Below are 15,849 nucleotides of genomic sequence, written 5' to 3'. Positions count from 1 at the left end.
TCCAATATTATATAAATTGAAGGTGTACAATGTACTGATTTACAACTTTTAAAGGTTATACTCCATCTATAGTTATTATAAAACATTGGCTATATTACCTGTGTTGTAAAATATATCCTTGTAGCTTATTTTATACAGAAAAGTTTGTAACTTTTAATCTCCTATGTCTATTTTGCCCCTCCCCCCTTCCCTCTCCCTACTGGTAGCCACTAGTTTGTTCTCTGTATCTATGAGTTTGCTTCTTTTTCATTGTATTCACTAGTTTGTTGTATTTTTTAGACTCCACATATAAGTCATATCATACAGGATTTGTCTTTCTCTATCTGACTTATCTCACTTAACATAATGCCCTCCAATTCCATCCATGTTGCTGCAAATGGCATTATTTCATTCTTTCTTTATGGCTGAGTAGTATTCCATTGTATACATATACCACATCTTCCTTATCCATTTATCTGTTGATATACATGCACCCCAATCTTCATAACTGCCTATTATTTATAATTTCTGAGATATGTCTATTGGTTTTAAGAGCTTTATAGTGAACCATAGCTCAAGATAATAGGTAATTAAGTTGCAATAATTCCAAAACCATGGAAATGTTGCAAAATTTTTGTTAGTCAGAGGTGTTGATCAATTAAGTTTTAGAATTGTGGTCTTTAGTGAGAAGAAAATAGTTCTATGATGAGAATATACCCAAAGGGTACTGAAGAGCCATCTAATCATGTAATAGTATATTGGATAATATTTTAGAAATGCAGGTTCCTACACCAAAATGTCTGCATTTTCACCATAAACATAGGAAAGTACAACACAAGGCAAGGATGTAGTTAGGGCATGGTTCCAGGCTACTGACTCCACAAAAAATTTATGTTTTTAATCTAACCCACCCTGTTACACAAATTTTATCCATCTCCATATATGTATATGAATTTTCTACAAAAATTAAGAAATTTCAGCTTGAATCCTTACTATTTGTGATTATTGCTAAAATATACACTCTTACCCTTTGCCTCATGCATATTCTGTATGTAAAGATGAAAAAAGGAAAAAATCTAAGCCCTTTGTCTTCTAATAGTGATAGGCTTACAGGAGACACTCAAACTTTCTCATTCATTCTACTGTTTATCTCAGCGGTCCCCAAACTTTTTGGCACCAGGGACCAGTTTTGTGGAAGACAATTTATCCACAGACTGGGGTGGGTGGTGTGGGGGGATGGTTCAGGCAGTAATGCGAGCAACGGGGAGCGATAAGGAGCAACAGATGAAGCTCCCAATCTGTGGCCAGGAGGTTGGGGACCCCTAGTCTAGCTGGTCGAAGTCTGCCATGGATGTCTGCTGGTAGGCCTTCCATCACTGGAAGAATCACAGGAGGCGGACAGGATTATGCCCACAGATGTGAAAAAGGCATTGCCTCAAAAAAATTTTTGACAAATCACAGAGCTGACTTCACTCCCTTCTGAAACCTTACCTAATCATCAGAAAAGGCATTTCTTAAGGTATAAACCCAAGTGTGGGGTTATTTGGAGAGGAGACAGCAGAAAAAACATTTTGCAAGTTGAAAACAAATGAATAAATGGTAAAGGAGTTTGAAGATCTGGAAAAACAAAACAACTGGATCATAAATTGGCAGCAAAGAAGTCCAGTACAGTGTATCCTATAGAATCCCCCAAAGGCTCAGCCCTTCTGAAAATAAGGAAGGAAGGAGCAGAGACCCTGAAAAGGAGGAGTGATTTAAAGTCTAATAGTCAGATCCCCTTCCCAACCCCATGCAGCTGAGCATCTTCTCCTCTCTCACTGCAGTGAGACTGAAGTTTTATTCCATGAAGACAGTAAAACAGAGGGTATCTGTACAGTGGGAGAGTCTTGAGGGTCTATCCTGAAAATAGAAAGCATATGTGAATGTCTACATAGGATCCCTGAAATCCCTGACCTAGTTCCCCTTTGTGGCTCCCAAAACACGGGCAGCCAGACCTTCACTAGCAGGAGAAAACTGGGGCACCTTCCCTACAGGTTCTGACTGCCCCAAAAGAAAGACAAAGGATAGTTTTGATGTTCCTCAACTGAATGGCTCTGGCAGATCCCTTGCAGCAAATACCGCAGTTAGCTGATCTCATACCATGAATTTCTAATCAGCCTGTTTTTAACAGTCATTCTTAAAGGTGAGTCATTGAGGATTATCAGACAATGGAAAATTGTAGGGAAATGTGGAGTCCAAAACAAACAATAAAACTGGAAACTACTTAGAGGTAACATAGACATTGGAAAGATAGAAGAACTTGAAGAGAAAAAAATCCCAATAATTAATCATTAGCAATATAAGTAAACTATTACTACCATGGAACAAGAACAGAGAACTGTTTTTAAAAAGAGACATTCAAAAAAGAAAAATGAGCTCATGGAAAGTAAAATGATTTTAGATGAAATAAAAAACACAATAGAAGAATTAAAGGATAAAGATGAGGGAATTTCCTGGGAGGTAGCCAAAAGGAAAACAAGATAGAAAATAAAAAAATAAATATAAAAACTCAATCCAGGAGGCACAATACTCAAATAAGTGGTACTGCAGGAACTGCTTGCATACATGATTTTGACAAAAAGAGAGAGTGAGAGAGAGAGGGAGAAGGAAGGAAGGAGGGAAGGAAGGAAGGAAGGAAGGAAAGAAAGAAGGAAGGAAGGAAGGAAGAGAGAGAGAAAGAAAAAAGAAAGAAAAGAAAGAAAGAAAGAAAAAGAAAGAAAGGGAGAAAGAAAGGATATTTCTATAATTTTCCTTTATATACTATACCCTGTCCAGTTCCTGTGACACTATAAGGACTAGCCTAGAGCTAAAGATTCATAGGCTCTTACTGAGAATTCTTCAACAAGGAAACTGACTTCATCCACTCAAATCCATGTGTGAACTGAGTTTTATGACTATCACAAAATAATACCTTGACTTACAAAATGCTTTAATTTAAAATTTTTTAAGAATTCATTTTTAGATTTATCTTTATTGAATTTTTTTTTCTTTTTTTTAAAATTGGGGTATAGTTGTGTGGATTTATTTCTTTAAAAAAACAGCTTTGTTGAGGTATTATATATAATCAACTGCTTCTGCATATAGTTATTTTAATATATACACTTTAATGTATTTAAAGTGTACAATTTGATCAGTTTTGACGTGTATATGGACCAATGAAACCGTTGCAATAAGATAGTGAGCATACCCAATCACTCCCAAGGTTTCCTTTTGCCCTTTGTAATCCCCTGCCTACCTCTTCCTCATTCCTCTCCCCCAGACTTACTTTCTGTCACTATAGATTAGTTTGCGTTTATCTTCTAGAGTTTTATATTAAATAAGTTTACATAGTGTTCCTTTTTGTGAGGCTTCTTTCATTTAGCATAACTGAGATTCATCTGTGTTGTGTGTATCAATACCTCATTCTTTTTAATGCTGAGTTGTATTTCATTGTATGTATATACCATAATCTGTTTATCCATTTACCTGTTGAGTGGCATTTAGGTTGTTACCGGTTAGAAGCTACTACAAATAAGGCTGCTATGAACATCTCATATAAGTTTGTACTAACATGCTTTCATTTCTGTTGGGTAATATCTACAAATGGAATGACTAGATTGTATGGTAGGAGTATAGTTAGCTTTCTAAGAAACACCATATTATTTTCTAGAGTGGTTATATAATTTTACACCCCCACCAGAAATATATGAGAGTTCTAGCTGTTCCACACTCTTGTGACACTTTTTCATATTAGCCTTTTACTAGCCATTTATTAGATCTTTTCAATTTTCCACAGAAATACAATTTTCTTATAACATGCACATGGCTGATTGCTCACCAAGGATGATTTCTTTGTGATACTAATTTTCCCATTCGCCCTTGTAGTTAGAACATGCCAGAAAATGAGATCTATGGGAAAATCTTCTGGGAAGCTTCTGAGAAAGGTTTCTTTCTCTCTAAAATAATAATAATAGTAGAGAAACATCAAGAGAGGTATTCATTCTCATCACTACAAATGGTTATGTGAGAATATGATGCTTAAAGCAAAACAGCTGTGCTGGTTATCATCTGTTTAACCTTCTAGATAAACTCTCCTCCCTTCCCCATTCTGCTCTCAGGGAGGCTTACCTATTAGGACAAGGTAAAGTGTTCCCTTGCTCTCTGACTTCCTGTTGGGTTTAACAAATGAGGAGCTCTGGCAGGCCACTGGAGGAAGAGAGGACAGTAAAGGAAGTAGTGATCCCTCTACCTCCCTCCTGCAGGGTCCCCTCAGGTGGCTGTGTCTTCATGCCAAAGGTCACAGCTTGTTTCAGGTTAACTTCTCTACACATCTCCTTCCTGGTTCTAGTAGCTGCCCCCTCCTCCTGCCCCTTCGTGCCTAGGGATGGTGGCCGTCCTGCTGTTACCAGCCAGCCCCTTGGCAAACAGTACCATCCCTTGTGGCTGCCTACAATCTTCCCACATTTTTGTAAATAAAGTTGAGTTATGCTAATTTAAGGGTCATCTATTTTCCCTGAGACCCTTTGAGGGACAAGTCTGAATTTAAAGGCCAATAATGATAAGAAAAAGTTGGAAAACACCTGAGCTATATTCTTGCATCTCTGAATTAACCAATTTTGGAACTTCTTACAACCAAACACCAAACTACTTGTTGGTTATACAGGACATAATTATAAATATAATTATAAATATTACAAATCCTTTCTTATTCTTATCACTTTTCCTAATTGGAAGATTGAGCTTACATTTTGTGACTTGGACATCTGACTCACCTCTCTCTAGTCCCAACCAATCTGCAGTTGTAGGTCTCAAATGCCTGCCTTTCTCATCTTCCTTTGTTTTCATCTCCCTTCCATTCTCCTAGAACTGGAATCCTAGATTCTGACCACTTGACTGTGGGTCATTCTAAAAGATCAGTGCTATTAGACTCCTCATTAGTGAAAAGGAAGTCCTTGGGCAACACAGAATCTCTAGCTTCATACCTTTCCTTCCTAGGGAATCTCTAGCTAGCAAGCTTACAGTTACCTTCCTTCTCCATATAAGCATCCTTTGCTATTATCCCCTGGCCACCAACATAATTAATTTAAGAGTTAAATTAAATACCTCTGCTTTGAGGAATGTAACTATGAGTGCATACACACACACGCATCAAGGCCATTCAAATAAGGTAGCAACTTAGGTTGGATTCCTACCTTGAGTAGACTTCCTTGAGTAGATGAAGGTCAAGGATACTTAGGTTATGAAACCAACATTCTTTTGGTGTCATTTCTTAATGTTTTAATGCCCATGACATAATGACTATGAATAGGTCTCTACATATCCCATCAGGTCACTAGAAATAATTCATTCAGCATGTTAGTCCATATCTCCCAATACTCACTCTTGACTAAGAAATTATTCCCCACAACTGCTTAGGATGATATAATTGTTTCATTGGTAGCATTTTTTTAAATTGGAAGTTTAGAATTAATTACAGATATATTTAAGATAATCAAACACATAGTGTTAATATTTATGAGTTAAGGAAATATGCTTGGCTTTTGAGTATTTATAATGTTTAAAATATTTTAATCTATTAGATAACAGGTAAAATTTGTGATCCAACTTAAAATGTATAATTAGCAATTGATTTAGGCCTGTGCATTTAAGTAGAAATTTTATTTAGTTTATATAGCAATTACAATAAGTGTATAAAGTATTAAAACATTTAAGAAAACTTAAGGTTCATATTATTTCTAGGTTTAATTTATCAGAGCCATTAGAGGTATTTTAAGTATTCTGGAAATTTTGTTTTTAAATCACACATTTGAAATATCTAAATAAGAAGTCAAATATATTTAACTTATAAATTTAGTTTAAAATGTTCAAAGGAGTTTAATTAACTTAGTTTATGAATGGGACTAAACATTAATCAAAGGCCTCATAAAAATGATTGCTAAATTTGCTAAACTTATAAATATAAGATTATAGAAGAGCTAAGTTTTCAAATTTTACATTTAATAATTCAAATATACTTTTAACTTAACTCAACCTCTGAATAATCTTTTCTGTATACAAAATCTGCCTTTGAAAAAATTGACATTGACAAAGCAAAACAGGCCTGTAAGAAGCAAAAAATTGACATTGACAAAGCTAGCATGTAGGAAGATAAAGAAGCATTAAATTACTGTGATAGTAAAGACCTTCTAAGAATACTGCATACTACAAATGTCTTCAAATACTCTCAACTTCAGGCAAGTTTCGTAGCATTAGTACTGAGAAGCAGAAGAAGGTAGTGGTCACAAACTGAGGCTTTGGAGTCGGATGCATGTGGTTTGTGCTCCATATATAGCTGCAAGATTCTGGATGAGCACTAAACTTTCTAAAATGCATTTTGTTTATTTGAAAACTGGACAACTCAAAGACAACTCCTACAGAACACCTACTGAACGCTGGCAGAAGACCCCAGACCTCCCAAAAGGCAAGAAACTCCCCACATACCTGGGTAGGGCAAAGCGGAGAGATTCCCGCACAGAGGAGCGGTGCCGAGCGGCACTCACCAGCCCGAGAGGCTTGTCTGCTCACCCGCCGGGGCGGGCGGCGCTGGAAGCTGAGGCTCGGGCTTCGGTCAGAGCGCAGGGAGAGGACTGGGGCTGGCGGCGAGAACTCAGCCTGAAGGGGGCTAATGTGCCACAGCTAGCCGGCAGGGAGTCCAGGAAAACTCTGGAGCTGCCGAAGAGACAAGAGACTTTTTCTTCCCTCTTGTTTTCCTGGTGCGCGAGGAGAGGGTATTAAGAGTGCTGCTTAAAGGGGCTCCACAGACGGGCGTGAGTCGCGGCTGAAAGCGCGGAGCCCAGAGACGGGCATGGGACGCTGGGGCTGATGCTGCCGCCGCCAAGAAGCCTGTGTGAGAGCGCAGGTCACTGTCCACACCGCCCTTCCGGGAGCCTGTGCAGTCTGCCACTGCCGGGGTCCCAGGATCCAGGGGCGGCTTCCCTGGGAGAACGCACGATGCGCCTCGGGCTGGTGCAACGTCACGCCGACCTCTGCCGCTGCAGGCTCGCCCCGCACTCCGTGCCCCTCCCTCCCGCCTGGCCTGAGTGGGCCAGAGCCCCCGAAAAGGCTGCTCCTTTAACCCTGTACTGTCCGAGCGAAGAACAGATGCCCTCCGGTGAACTACACGCAGAGGCGGGGCCAAATCTAAAGCTGAGACCCGGGAGCTGTGAGAACAAAGAAGAGAAAGGGAAACCTCTCCCAGCAGCCTCAGAAGCAGCGGATTAAAGCTCCACAATCAACTTGATGTACCCTGCATCTGTGGAATACATGAATAGACAACAAATCATCCCAAATTGAGGAGCCAGGAGTCAGTGCTGGGCCTCTGAGGTGGAGAGCCAACTTCAGGACACTGGTCCACAAGAGACCTCCCAGCTCCACATAATATCAAACGGCGAAAATCTTCCAGAGATCTCCATCTCAACACCAGCACCCAGCTTCACTCAACGACCAGCAAGCTACAGTGCTGGACACCCTATGCCAAACAACTAGCAAGACAGGAACACAACGCCACCCATTAGCAGAGAGGTGGCCTAAAATCATAAAAACTCCGCAGACACCCCAAAACACACCACCAGACGTGGACCTGCCCACCAGAAAGACAAGATCCAGCCTCATCCACCAGAACACAGGCACTAGTCCCCTCCACCAGGAAGCCTACACAACCCACTAAACCAACCTTAGCCACTGGGGACAGACACCAAAAACAATGGGAACTACGAACCTGCAGCCTGCAAAAAGGAGACCCCAAACACAGTAAGATAAGCAAAATGAGAAGACAGAAAAACACACAGCAGGAGAAGGAGCAAGATAAAAACCCACCAGACCTAACAAATGAAGAGGTAATAGGCAGTCTACCTGAAAAAGAATTCAGATTAATGATGGTAAAGATGATCCAAGATTCTATTTCCCAGATCCAAAATCTTGGAAATAGAACAGACAAAATGCAAGAAACAGTTAACAAGGACCTAGAAGAACTAAAGATGAATCAAGCATCGATTAAAAACACAATACATGAAATAAAAAATACTCTAGATGGGATCAATAGCAGAATAACTGAGGCAGAAGAACGGATAAGTGAGGTGGAGGATAAAATAGTGGAAATAACTGCTGCAGAGCAAAATAAAGAAAAAAGAATGAAAAGAACAGAGGACAGTCTCAGAGACCTCTGGGACAACATTAAACGCACCAACATTCGAATTACAGGGGTTCCAGAAGAAGAAGAGAAAAAGAAAGGGACTGAGAAAATATTTGAAGAGAGTATAGTTGAAAACTTCCCTAATACGGGAAAGGAAATAGTTAATCAAGTCCAGGAGGCACAGAGAGTCCCATACAGAATAAACCCAAGGAGAAATATGCCAAGACACATATTAATCAAACTGTCAAAAATTAAACACAAAGAAATCATATTAAAAGCAGCAAGGCAAAAACAACAAATAACACACAAGGGAATCCCCATCAGGATAACAGCTGATCTCTCAGCAGAACCTCTACAAGCCAGAAGGGAGTGGCAGGACATACTTAAAGTGATGAAGGAGAAAAACCTGCACCAAGATTACTCTACCCAGCAAGGATCTCATTCAGATTTGATGGAGAAATTAAAAAGTTTACAGACAAGCAAAAGCTGAGAGAGTTCAGCACCACCAAACCAGCTTAACAACAAATGCTAAAGGAAGTTCTCTAGGGAAGAAACACAACAGAAGGAAAAGACCTAAAATAACGAACCCAAAACAATTAAGAAAATGGGAATAGGAACATACATATCGATAATTACCTTAAATGTAAATGGACTAAATGCTCCCACCAAAAGACACAGACTGGATGAATGGATACAAAAACAAGACCCATATATATGCTGTCTACAAGAGACCCACTTCAGACCTAGAGACACATACACACTGACAGTAAGGGGATGGAAAAAGATATTCCATGCAAATGGAAATCAAAAGAAAGCTGGAGTAGCAATTCTCATATCAGACAAAATAGACTTTAAAATAAAGACTACTAGAAGAGACAAAGAAGGACACTACATAATGATCAAGGGATCGATCCAAGAAGAAGATATAACACTTGTAAATATTTATGCACCCAACATAGGAGCACCTCAATACATAAGGCAAATACAAACAGCCATAAAAGGAGAAATCGACAGTAACACAATCATAGTAGGGGACTTTAACACCCCACTTTCACCAATGGACAGATCATCCAAAATGAAAATAAATAAGGAAACACAAGCTTTAAATGATACATTAAAAAAGATGGACTTAATTGATATTTATAGGACATTCCATCCAAAAACAACAGAATACACATTTTTCTCAAGTGCTCATGGAACATTCTCCAGGATACATCATATCTTGGGTCACAGATCAAGCCTTGGTAAATTTAAGAAAATTAAAATTGTATCAAGTATCTTTTCCGACCACAATGCTATGAGACTAGATATCAATTACAGGAAAAGAGCTGTAAAAAATACAAACACATGGAGGCTAAACAATACACTACTTAATAATGAAGTGATCACTGAAGAAATCAAAAGGGAAATTTAAAAATACCTACAAACAAATGACAATGGAGACATGATGACCCAAAACCTATGGGATGCAGCAAAAGCAGTTCTAAGGGGGAAGTTTATAGCAACACAATCCCACCTTAAGAAACAGGAAACATCTCGAATAAACAACCTAACCTTGCACCTAAAGCAATTAGAGAAAGAAGAACAAAAACATCCCAAAGTTAGCAGAAGGAAAGAAATCATAAAAATCAGATCAGAAATAAATGAAAAAGAAATGAAGGAAACGATAGGAAAGATCAATAAAACTAAAAGCTGGTTCTTTGAGAAGATATACAAAATTGATAAAACATTAGCCAGACTCATCAAGAAAAAAAGGGAGAATACTCAAGTCAATAGAATTAGAAATGAAAAAGGAGAAGTAACAACTGACACTGCAGAAATACAAAAGATCATGAGAGATTACTACAAGCAATCCTATGCCAATAATATGGACAACCTGGAAGAAATGGACAAATTCTTAGAAATGCACAACCTGCCAAGACTGAATCAGGAAGAAATACAAAATATGAACAGACCAATCACAAGCACTGAAATTGAAACTGTGATAAAATATCTTCCAACAAACAAAAGCCCAGGACCAGATGGCTTCACAGGCGAATTCTATCAAGCATTTAGAGAAGAGACCACACCTATCCTTCTCAAAATATAGCAGAGGGAGGAACACTCCCAAACTCATTCTACGAGGCCACCATCACCTTGATACCAAAACCAGACAAGGATGTCACAAAGAAAGAAAACTACAGGCCAATATCACTGATGAACATAGATGCAAAAATCCTCAACAAAATACTAGCAAACAGAATCCAACAGCACATTAAAAGGATCATACACCATGATCAAGTGGGGTTTATTCCAGGAATGCAAGGATTCTTCAATATATGCAAATCAATCAACGTGATACACCATATTAACAAATTGAAGGAGAAAAACCATATGATCATCTCAATAGATGCAGAGAAAGCTTTCGACAAAATTCAACACCCATTTATGATAAAAACCCTGCAGAAGGTAGGCATAGAGGGAACTTTCCTCAACATAATAAAGGCCATATATGACAAACCCACAGCCAGCATCGTGCTCAATGGTGAAAAACTGAACCCATTTCCACTAAGATCAGGAACAAGACAAGGTTGCCCACTCTCACCACTCTTATTCAACATAGTTTTGGAAGTTTTAGCCACAACAATCAGAGGAGAAAAGCAAATAAAAGGAATCCAAATCAGAAAAGAAGAAGTAAAGCTGTCACTGTTTGTAGATGACATGATACTATACATAGAGAATCCTAAAGATGCTACCAGAAAACTACTAGAGCTAATCAATGAATTTGGTAAAGTAGCAGGATACAAAATTAATGCACAGAAATCTCTGGCATTCCTATATACTAATGATGAAAAATCTGAAAGTGAAATCAAGGCAACACTCCCATTTACCATTGCAACAAAAAGAATAAAATATCTAGGAATAAACCTACCTAAGGAGACAAAAGACCTGTGTGCAGAAAATTATAAGACACTGATGAAAGAAATTAAAGATGGTACAAATAGATGGAGAGATATACCATGTTCTTGGATTGGAAGAATCAACATTGTGAAAATGACTCTACTACCCAAAGCAATCTACAGATTCAATGCAATCCCTATCAAACTACCACTGGCATTTTTCACAGAACTAGAACAAAAAATTTCACAATTTGTATGGAAACACAAAAGACCCCGAATAGCCAAAGCAATCTTGAGAACGAAAAATGGAGCTGGAGGAATCAGGCTCCCTGACTTCAGACTATACTACAAAGCTACAGTAATCAAGACAGTATGGTACTGGCACAAAAACAGAAAGATAGATCAATGGAACAGGATAGAAAGCCCAGAGATAAACCCACGGACATATGGTCACCTTATCTTTGATAAAGGAGGCAGGAATATACAGTCGAGAAACAACAGCCTCTTCAATAAGTGGTGCTGGGAAAACAGGACAGGGACATGTAAAAGTTTGAGATTAGATCATTCCCTAACACCATACACAAAAATAAGCTCAAAATGGATTAAAGACCTAAATGTAAGTCCAGACACTATCAAACTGTTAGAGGAAAACATAGGCAGAACACTCTATGACATAAATCACAGCAAGATCCTTTTTGACCCACCTCCTAGAGAAATGGAAATAAAGACAAAAATAAACACATGGGACCTAATGAAACTTAAAAGCTTTTGCACAGCAAAGGAAACCATAAACAAGACCAAAAGACAACCCTCAGAATGGGAGAAAATATTTGCAAATGAAGCAACTGACAAAGGATTAATCTCCAAAATTTATAAGCAGCTCATGCAGCTCAATAGCAAAAAAACAAACAACCCAATCCAAAAATGGACAGAAGACCTAAATAGACATTTCTCCACAGAAGATATACAGACTGCCAACAAACACATGAAAGGATGCTCAACATCTTTACTCATTAGAGAAATGCAAATCAAAACTACAATGAGATATCATCTCACACCAGTCAGAATGACCATCATCAAAAAACCTAGAAACAATAAATGCTGGAGAGGGTGTGGAAAAAAGGGAACACTCTTGCACTGCTGGTGGGAATGTGAATTGGTACAGCCACTATGGAGAACGGTATGGAGGTTCCTTAAGAAACTACAAATAGAACTACCATATGACCCAGCAATCCCACTACTGGGCATATACCCTGAGAAAACCATAATTCAAAAAGAGACATGTACCAAAATGTTCATAGCAGCCCTATTTACAATAGCCCGGAGATGGAAACAACCTAAGTGTCCATCATCGAATGAATGGGTAAAGAAGATGTGGCACATATATACAATGGAATATTACTCAGCCATAAAAAGAAATGAAATTGAGCTATTTGTAATGAGGTGGATGATCCTAGAGTCTGTCATACAGAGTGAAGTAAGTCAGAAAGAGAAAGACAAATACTGTATGCTGACACATATATATGGAATTTAAGAAAAAAAAATGTCATGAAGAACATAGGGGTAAGACAGGAATAAAGACATAGACCTACTAGAGAACGGACTTGAGGATGTGGGGAGGGGGAAGGGTAAGCTGTGACAAAGTGAAAGAGCGGCATGGACATATATACACTACCAAACGTAAGGTAGATAGCTAGTGGGAAGCAGCCGCATAGCACAGGGAGATCAGCTCGGTGCTTTGTGACCGCCTGTAGGGGTGGGATAGGGAGGGTGGGAGGGAGACGCAAAAGGGATGGGATATGGGAACATATGTATATGTATAACTGATTAAATTTGTTATACAGCAAAAAAATTAATTAATTAATTAATTAATTTTAAAAAATAGTTCATAGACATAAATTGTTGAGAGACTTGAATGAGATAATGCTTACAAAGTGCTCTGGAGAGTACCTGGCATCAAAGTAAAGGCTAAATAAATGTTAACTAGTACTAGAAGGAAGAGAAATCTTCTACTACAGCAAATACTCTCACCTTGGTTTTCAAATAGATGCCCTTAGAAACAATATATGATCATTGCAAACTCAGTGAAATCCTATCTAGAATGTTATGCACCTGGTGGTAGGTAGAGAGGGGAAAGAACAGCTTTGTTTTCTGTTGAACAGAAACCACGATAATCAAAGATAAAAAAGGATATTGTTTATCAAAAATAGCAACTCTTATTTGTCTTCTGATAAGAGCTCTTATGTATTCATTCTCAAAGGAATTATAGTTTTATAAGTGCACTTAACAAGTTTATAACCTATTTAGCTTAGCTGCTGCCCAAGTGTATTATTATAAAATGAAGTGAGAAAAGAATCATCATATCAATTCTCAAAATTACAATTAAAATATTTAATGCTGTATCTTTATAATAACAGAAAAAAATGGAAGCCAACTTACATTTATAACAGTAGCTGGTTTAGTAAATAAATAATGATACATTTATAAATGAGTATGCTAGTCGGCCATTAAGATATTTACAAATGCATTTACAACAGGAAAATGCATTTACAACATACTGATGAATAAATTTTAAAACCAAGTTGCAAAGGTCATATATAAAAAAGTTTATATGTTGTTTAAAAAATAGGGAGAATATATCCCCATTTTACCAGGTATATCTATAGAGTATATAAATACGTAGAAATGATCGAGATAATTAGATGTTGTTACACGCACTATTGGCGAAAATTTTAACTTCCATGTCTGTGAGGTTGTAAAGAAAGGTCTCCCCTACATTATTTGCTAATAAAGGAATTGCTACACCAACCAGAAAAGTAACGCAACAGTTTCTATTGAAATGTTAAATGAGAAATCCTACTTTTAAGAATTAAATAAATAAAAATGCCAGCATACACAATGGTAATTTTTTAGCACCTTTTTGTGTTAGCAAAAAGAACAGCTTAGATGCTCCTTAGTTGCACCATGGAAATGATACTGTGGAACTTCCATGGGTAGGTCATAAAAGACATTGAATCATCCACCTTGTTCTCTATTGGATCAACTACCCAGAGGAAAGCCAGTCACCATGTCATAAGGAAACTTAAACAGCCCTATGCAGAGGTCAACATGTAGAAAAATGGATGCAACCTTCCAAAAGCCAGCAAGGAACTGAGGACTCCAGCCAAAAGCCATGTGAATAAGCTGCTTTGGGAACAGATCTTCCCACCCCAGTCAAGCCTTCAGATGACTACAGACTCAGCCAACACCTTGACTGCAGCCTCATGAGAAATCCTAACCCAGAACAACTGGACTAATTTTCTCCCAGGTTCCTGGCACTCAGAAGTCAGGAGATAAATACTCGCTGTTTTAAACCACTACAAAAATTGTGCACACTTATACAACCAAACAATATACTGCTAATCGAAAAAGAATGATTTAAATACATATATATTATGTATATATGTAAATTTAACTGTAACAGTATCAAAAATATAAGATTATAGAATAATGCATGCAGTATGATTCAATTTTTGCTTAAAAAATCGAAAATTATCTATTTTTATATATGTTTGTTTGAATATACAGGAAAGTGTCAAATGATTCATACCAAACTACTAATATTGGTTATCTCAGTAATGTGGAAAAGGGAACATTATAAGCTTTTTCTTAATATACTTTAGTACTGCTTGTATCACATGAAGAGGATATGCTACTTTTACAATTTTTAAAAATTTATTGAAGTAAAGAAAAGTGGGAGGGCTTCCCTGGTGGCACAGTGGTTGAGAGTCCGCCTGCTGATGCAGGGGACACGGATTTGTGCCTCGGTCCGGGAAGATCCCACATGCCGCGGAGCGGCTGGACCCGTGAGCCATGGCCGCTGAGCCTGAGCGTCCGGAGCCTGTGCTCCACAACGCGAGAGGCCACAACAGTGAGAGGCCCATGTACCACCCCCCCCAAAAAAAAAAAAAAAAAACCTGACAAAATCATTAGCTTTATCTGGGTACTAGGATTTTTAAATCTTTAAAAATTTACTTTATCTTTCTTTTGTGTGTAATTTTTCCAGTGACTATAAATAACAGATAAATTTAGTTTTAAAATGTTTTCAATAAATTTAAAAAATTGAAAGTAAATTATAAAAGACCCTTTGGAATGTAAACAAAGAACCATTGTTCTCAAAGGAGCTTCACTCACCAACCTGATTGTAAAATTTGCTCAGAGTGCTGTTTAAAATGTGAAACTCATCCAGATACTTTTCAGCAGAGGAGTGCAGAATATTTTTAGTCTATGGAATGATTAATATTTAAAGCATTCTTGGGCTTTCCTGGTGGCACAGTGGTTAAGAATCCACCTGCTAATGCAGGGGACATGTGTTCGAGCCCGGGTCTGGGAATATCCCACATGCATGGAGCAACTAAGCCAATGCACCACAACTACTGAGCCTGTGCTCTAGAGCCCATGAGCCACAACTGCTGAGCCCATGCCCTTAGAGCCCGTGCTCTGCAACAAAAGAAGCCACTGCAATGAGGAGCCCGCACACCACAACAAAGAGTAGACCCCGCTCACCACAACTAGAGAAAGACCACATGCAGCAACGAAGACCCAATGTAGCCAAAATAAATTAATTAATTTTAAAAAACCCAAAGCATTCTTTATATTTTGATGGGGAAGATGACAGTCAAGTACTATCCCTGGGAAATGCAGTCGCAGAAAAGTGAAAAGGACCAACAGTAAACTGGGATTAGGACACATCTCTCCAGTTCTGTGCCAGTCAGTTGACTTCTTATTCCCACCAACAAACTGGCAGATTTGAAAGATATATTT

The sequence above is a fragment of the Mesoplodon bidens genome (genome assembly GCF_964165515.1).
Source record: "Mesoplodon bidens genome assembly, chromosome: 2".
Taxonomy (NCBI): Eukaryota; Metazoa; Chordata; class Mammalia; order Artiodactyla; family Ziphiidae; genus Mesoplodon; species Mesoplodon bidens.
The sequence above is the reverse complement of the archived record's forward strand: the minus strand, read 5'-3'. Positions refer to the sequence as shown.